This window comes from Nanorana parkeri, unplaced genomic scaffold, assembly GCF_000935625.1.
Source record: "Nanorana parkeri isolate BGI_ZX_2015 unplaced genomic scaffold, ASM93562v1 scaffold41, whole genome shotgun sequence".
Classification (NCBI taxonomy): domain Eukaryota; kingdom Metazoa; phylum Chordata; class Amphibia; order Anura; family Dicroglossidae; genus Nanorana; species Nanorana parkeri.
In genome coordinates this window covers 1661890-1667814 of record NW_017306309.1, presented here as the reverse complement: position 1 = coordinate 1667814, position 5925 = coordinate 1661890, and the positions used below count along the sequence as shown (strand labels likewise).

The window sequence follows — 5925 nt, the reverse complement described above, 5'->3', positions numbered from 1 at the left end:
TAGAACTTTTGCTGCTGCTGAGCCAGCCGTGATCATTCATTTAGTCTTCCCTTACAACATAACATTGATTTTTTTTTTTTTTAAGTAGTTATTTTTTACAGGACAATATTCATTGCTTAATGTTTGTTCAAGGTATTTTTTTTTTATCTTTCGTCCTACCTACAGGACTCTTGCAGATTAAAAATCAGTTAGAAATGACTTAGAAAGTAAGGGCAGTAATTGCTCAGAGAGTAATAGTCCTACAAAGCAATGTTAAGAAATACAGTGTCTTTAAAGCATTACGTAAGTATTTTCCGCTAGCATACTGCCATTATTGCTTGTCTTCTGTTGGAACTATCTAGTTATCTTTTGAAATATATGATACTAAAAATAAAATCCAAAGTTTTTTAAGTATACTGTAAGCTGAAGAGTGATACAGAACAAGGAGATGCCTTCAGTAACATTTTTGGTGCCTTGGCTTGAATTGTCGCATATTTAAATATACATGATAATTTGGACATTGTTGTTTGCATGCATACATGCATACATTTTTAGAATAATATGCTGATCTGATGTAACAAACAATTTCTTCATGTATAAAAACATTTTATTTGCCACTGGCTTTTCTGACTCCTTGCTCATCATCAGGTGTAATGTCATATTGACCCACTTGAGTGGCACTCATATGGCTTTCCATTAGCCTGCCATGATGTACTGCATGATATTTTGTATGGTTATGATTTAATCCAGTTTTTTTTTCTTCATGTGAAAGTATGCATCCCATCCTTGTCCTCCTCCTTTACATATTTACATAGCCGTGCTTACATTACCCCTATATCAGCAATGTTGTTAAAATGTAACTTGACATGCACCTATTGTATTGCCGGAGAAGCAAGCTCAGAGGTCTTTTTTGGTTATATGACGCATAGAAGAAGAGGCTTTGTTTTGCAAACCTAACCATGTAATGTTTAAAATGGTCTCTTGCATAAACTTTCAAGTGAAAAAGTGTTTTCCTTTTTCAGTAGACAAGGGGAAGTGTGCGTCGTGCTTTCTAACCTTAACATCAATTATTCAAAGTCAAGTGCTTTGAACATTTCACTTCTTCAGGCTTCACTTACGTCCTTACTATTTTCAGAAATTTTCTATGGGACAACTAATCTCTGCCTATTAGCCTCAGAACCCCTATGCTACTAAAGGCTTTGGGAGGTATCGGCCTCCTGGAAGTGTATAAGTACTAATCAGCCTGTTACCTTGCTAGAATTCTGGACTGGAATGTTCAGAGTTCCCTGAGAAACTGAGTCCCTCTTGAACATGTTTTTGCACCTGTCCTGGTGCGGTCTTCTCCTGGCTCCAGCAATCTCATGTTCCTAGACCCTTCTGTGAACACCCTCTCGTTTAGGCAACTCTATGGCTTTACTACTATTTGACCAAGAACTCCGATCAGTTCTCATCTACTGGTCCCTTAACTCCTGTCTGCCAAAATCCTGCCTTCCCACTGAACTTATTGATCTCCTTCCTTGACTGCTGGTGGCCATCTCTGACAATGGACACCTGGATTTTTTTTTAAAATGTCAAATTCCTCTCCCTTTCCCAGCTCAATAACCTATAAGCAGTTGCCCCTTTGGTCGTACAGTACATACAAAGCAGACATTTTCGTAATGCCCCACTCTTTCGATCTTGCTTCTCTAGAACATTTTCAGATTTTGAAATCCTTTGTAGGTCTTCCTCTATGACCTGTTGTCTCTTCTCTATACGTTAGCTTTTTACACAAGATAGCCCCGAATCGTGAGCAAGCTGCCTTGCTCCTGGCATTTGTTCAGCCCTGCAAGGACTATGTTAGAGGGAATAGAATGAGGTTAAGCATTACATGTAGAGGTAACATTGAGGTTCAAGCAGACCTTGCATGTATAGGTCCTCTAATCCGGAAGCCGCACCAATGATAAAGATAACTAAATTAAAGATTTTAAAAAAAGTGTATATATGTGTATATATATATATAATGTACCTGTGGCAAGTTCTCAGATAAGACATTTTCATGCAAGGTCCACTTTAGTCAGTAAGTGACAACTACTCAACATTTCTGCTGATGAAACAACTGTATTCATTTTCAGAGGTTAAAAACTAGCCTACTATTAGAAACGGTGGGGAATGTTGAGATTCTCGTCTAAGTTGATTTTGTGCTTTTGTCCCCTTAGGGAGGGGACATATGTGTCTCACGTCCCAGGAGACTCATGCTTGGTGGCAACTCCATTTTTTGGATTAAAGTAGTATTAAACTCTTAATCCTTTTTCTCAATAATAAATCCAGATCAAACAAATATACATTGCCTTGCACAGTATTGCTTTATAGGTTTGCCCAAGCAGTTACAATAATCATGTTTCCAAACAGCTCAGACTCTCAGCTCGGCTTCTCTTAACTTCCTGTCCAGTACAAGATCACAAGAGGCAGTTGTCCATCTACTAGCTTGGAGAAAGGAGTAGGAGGGAGGAGCAGGTGGTAGAGTAGTGGCTTTCCCTTGTGGTTCCTGTGTGTTAGTAGAGACGCACACAGCTTCGTAACACACACAAGGGAAGCTTTATAGGATCCTGCAAGGGAAAGGAGCCACCATAAAACAGGATCTCAGGGATCACCTGATTCTGCAGGAAACAAACTTTTTAACATCAAGGAGCAGCATCTATTGTATGTGATTTAGTCAGCATTTAAAATAGCTCAAAAACCTTTTTGACTTTAGTCTCACTTTAAGTAAAGTATCAATTTTACATTGTATATTTTCATACATGATCTAGTTTCATTTGTTAAGTGAGAATACATATGTATATATGGCTCTTGAGTTTTTAACTTCTATTACCACAGTATTTAAGACTATTGACAATGGCAACCAGGATTTCCCATGGTCAGCTTTACTGATATATTTAAACAGGCACGCACACACAGATTTGTGTAAATATGTCAGTAACTTAAAATTGGGAAATACTGGTTGACATGGCCAATGACTAGTGAGCTGACTTGCTTTTTCAGCTGGCTACTAGATCCCTGTGACGTTTGCCTAGGCCTGTTCTAAAATGCCTTACCCCATTACTCCATTATGGAGGTGCTTCATTTGATAACGGAGCCTTACAGACCACCTGTTGCTCTTACACATAGAAATCGATCATAATCTCCCAATGTAGAAGAAAGTTGATAGGGGAGTATGTGGCTTTAGTAAGACATACTGTATGTCGCATAACCCACTTCAAGATACTTCAAAATTAGTAGTTAGTGTAGCTTGAGTTTCATATAGTTTTACTTTAAAGTGTATTTTAAGCCAAAAAATGTATTCTAGTGTTGGATAGAGTGGGGAGTGATTAGTGTGTCGCACTATGCTGCTCATACGTCAATAAACAGACACATTTGATGCACTATTGGAGTGACCGTGTCCAGGCCCGGCGCTACCGCAAGGCAAGTCAGGTCCCTGACCGTGTCTCTATATTCTACTAGCTATATATCACGGAGGAAGTCAGCTGTCGACAGCCGCAGCACCCACCCTTATGAATTTGGGAACAGCGCTTTTGAGTGCAATGGGTTCATGAACTTTACTCTGATTAGAACTCCTTGCGGGTTTTGACTGCTATCCTGGTCTCTGTTATGCTGGGCACACACCTTACATCCATCGCAAGACTTTTGTCTTGCGATGGTTGTAAGGTACTTAAAAAAACGTACGATCTGCCTATCTTGCATAGGCAGATCGTACTTGCGATCGCAAGCCACGCCCCTGAGGGGCGGGCTTTCCGATGACAGCAATGCCCGCACACCGGCCCGTCCGGCTTTTATCTTACGAACATGCTACACACCCGCCGAACATCGTACGATGCTCGGCGTTTTTTCAAACATGTTCGTAAGTTTAAAGTCGTGCGACCTTACAGTAGTAGAGGTCGCACGGCTTCCACACACCTGACGATAATCGTACGATTGCGGGATTTCCCGCGATTATCGTAAGGTGTGTGGTGGGACCTTTCACAGAATGCCATGAGCAGACAGTTTGCCTCAAACACTTTGATCGCACGATAGATCACGAAAACCTCAAAACAGGGGTCTTTCTCTTCACTGACCAAGTGGTTTCATTCATGACATCAAAGAAGCTGTTGGAGTGCTAAGTGGGTGTAATATCTGAATTTCTTCATCTTACATGGGGCTGTAATTATCGGCCTGAAAAGGAACCAACAAGATATATCCTAATTCCATGGAATCTCTGGACAACATTGCACCTCTTTGTATATCCGTTAAGGATTTCATCAACGAAAATATCACTCGTGAAAAAGTCCCCCAACATATATAGGGGAAACGAGGGATAAACGGACAGTTAATGTTTAGTGACTTTGCTATTTCAACACAAGATGAATTCAACATTACCACGTTTTTAGCATATTACCTTCAACTTACTCCCAGTCAGTTAAGAAGGAGTTAACTGCACACACGGCCAAATATATGCCGGCGGCTTTAACGACAAAAAACAAGAAAAGAAGGAAACTATGTAACAACTGTAACCTTGTAACTACTTAAGAACAAAAGGAAAGAAGAAACACATCTAAAGTTACCAAATATCAGTTGGGTAATTACATAAGGAGTTCACTATCCGTTTCGTTACCTTTTTCATTCTTTCTACTTTCAAAAAAGCCCTTATCTGCAAGCTACTCCTGACGTAAAACTGAATTCCACTGAGTCAGTTAAACAAGGGTTAAGCGTACACACACCTAAAGTAGTTCTCGAGACGCTGACTCGAGTATAAGCCGAAGGGGGCATTTTTCAGCACAAAAAATGTGCTGAAAAACTCGGCTTATACTCGAGTATATACGGTAGTTGGTGAACAAAAGGCTATGTCTTAATTTATATTTATTGAATAAATTTGTACTTTTTTGCAATGATATTGCTTGTCCGGATCCTCACTTAACCTCTTTCAATCAGCTACTTTCCAGCTGGTTACATCTTTTTTTTTCTTTATGGGCAGCCTTACCCTTTCTTCCTGTGCTACGGACAATGGTTTCACCAGATGGGAGGTAGGTCAAAATCTGAAATGGTCACAGTTGACAGCCAGAGGTTTCTTCACTTTCTGCCCCCAAAAAACATTGTCGGCAGCACAGAAAGTAAAGAGTTTTATTTCCCCACTCTATCCAAAACTAAGAAAAAAACAGTGTTGGCCATACATATCCTTTAAGGCAAGGCAGGTTGAGGTTTGTTGGGCAAAAAACTAACTCATTTCTCTGTACTGAAATCTTAATGAATGGCCTTGGATGTCTACATGTTGTACTTGGATGTGGTAAGTTTTATGCTGCACCGAAATAGAATGAAAACAAAATAAATTATAGACTTTCTTAATATTTAAATTGCAGGAGGTGTATTCATTGGCACTGGCAAATGTAAAGAACAAACACCTTACAATGGCATCTGTCATCTGTAGTGTTATTAGAAGACTGAGGGATTTTCTGGAGTGCAGCCCAGTATTTCATAATAAGCTACAGAAGGTCTTTCAAGGACATTGGTTTGTTGGGGGAATGGAGGCACATTCCACTGTGCGCTCAGCTCCTAGTGCTTCCCATAATTATTCAAGCATGTGAAAACTATTATGAAATATGATTACTTACTGCTATAATGACATGACTTTTAATTCTGTTTTTACAAAGCAAAGCCATGAAAACCGCTACATTTTAGACTCTGTTATTGTACAAACTCCCAAGAATGTGGAAGAGAGTAGGGCAGTAGATAAAAGGATACTGTAATTGTTCAAACTGGCTATATTAGATTGTGCAAACCTTTTTTTATAAAAGAAAGACTCGGCAGCTGAAAGCACCTTTCTCTGTTAGCGCCACTTGCAATCCACACTGCCACCAGCTTGTTACAGGTGATACTAGCACAATGCTAGGCAGGCCAGCCGCCTCCCCTTCCCCGTAGAATGGCTTGGACCTAGACATC

General features: G+C 39.9%; 1 protein-coding gene across 2 annotated transcripts in view; it reads left to right on the top strand.

The window, feature by feature from the left end:
• Positions 1-5925, top strand: part of NT5C3A (5'-nucleotidase, cytosolic IIIA) — a 41237-nt gene that overhangs the window by 20642 nt on the left and 14670 nt on the right. The window lies entirely within an intron of this gene.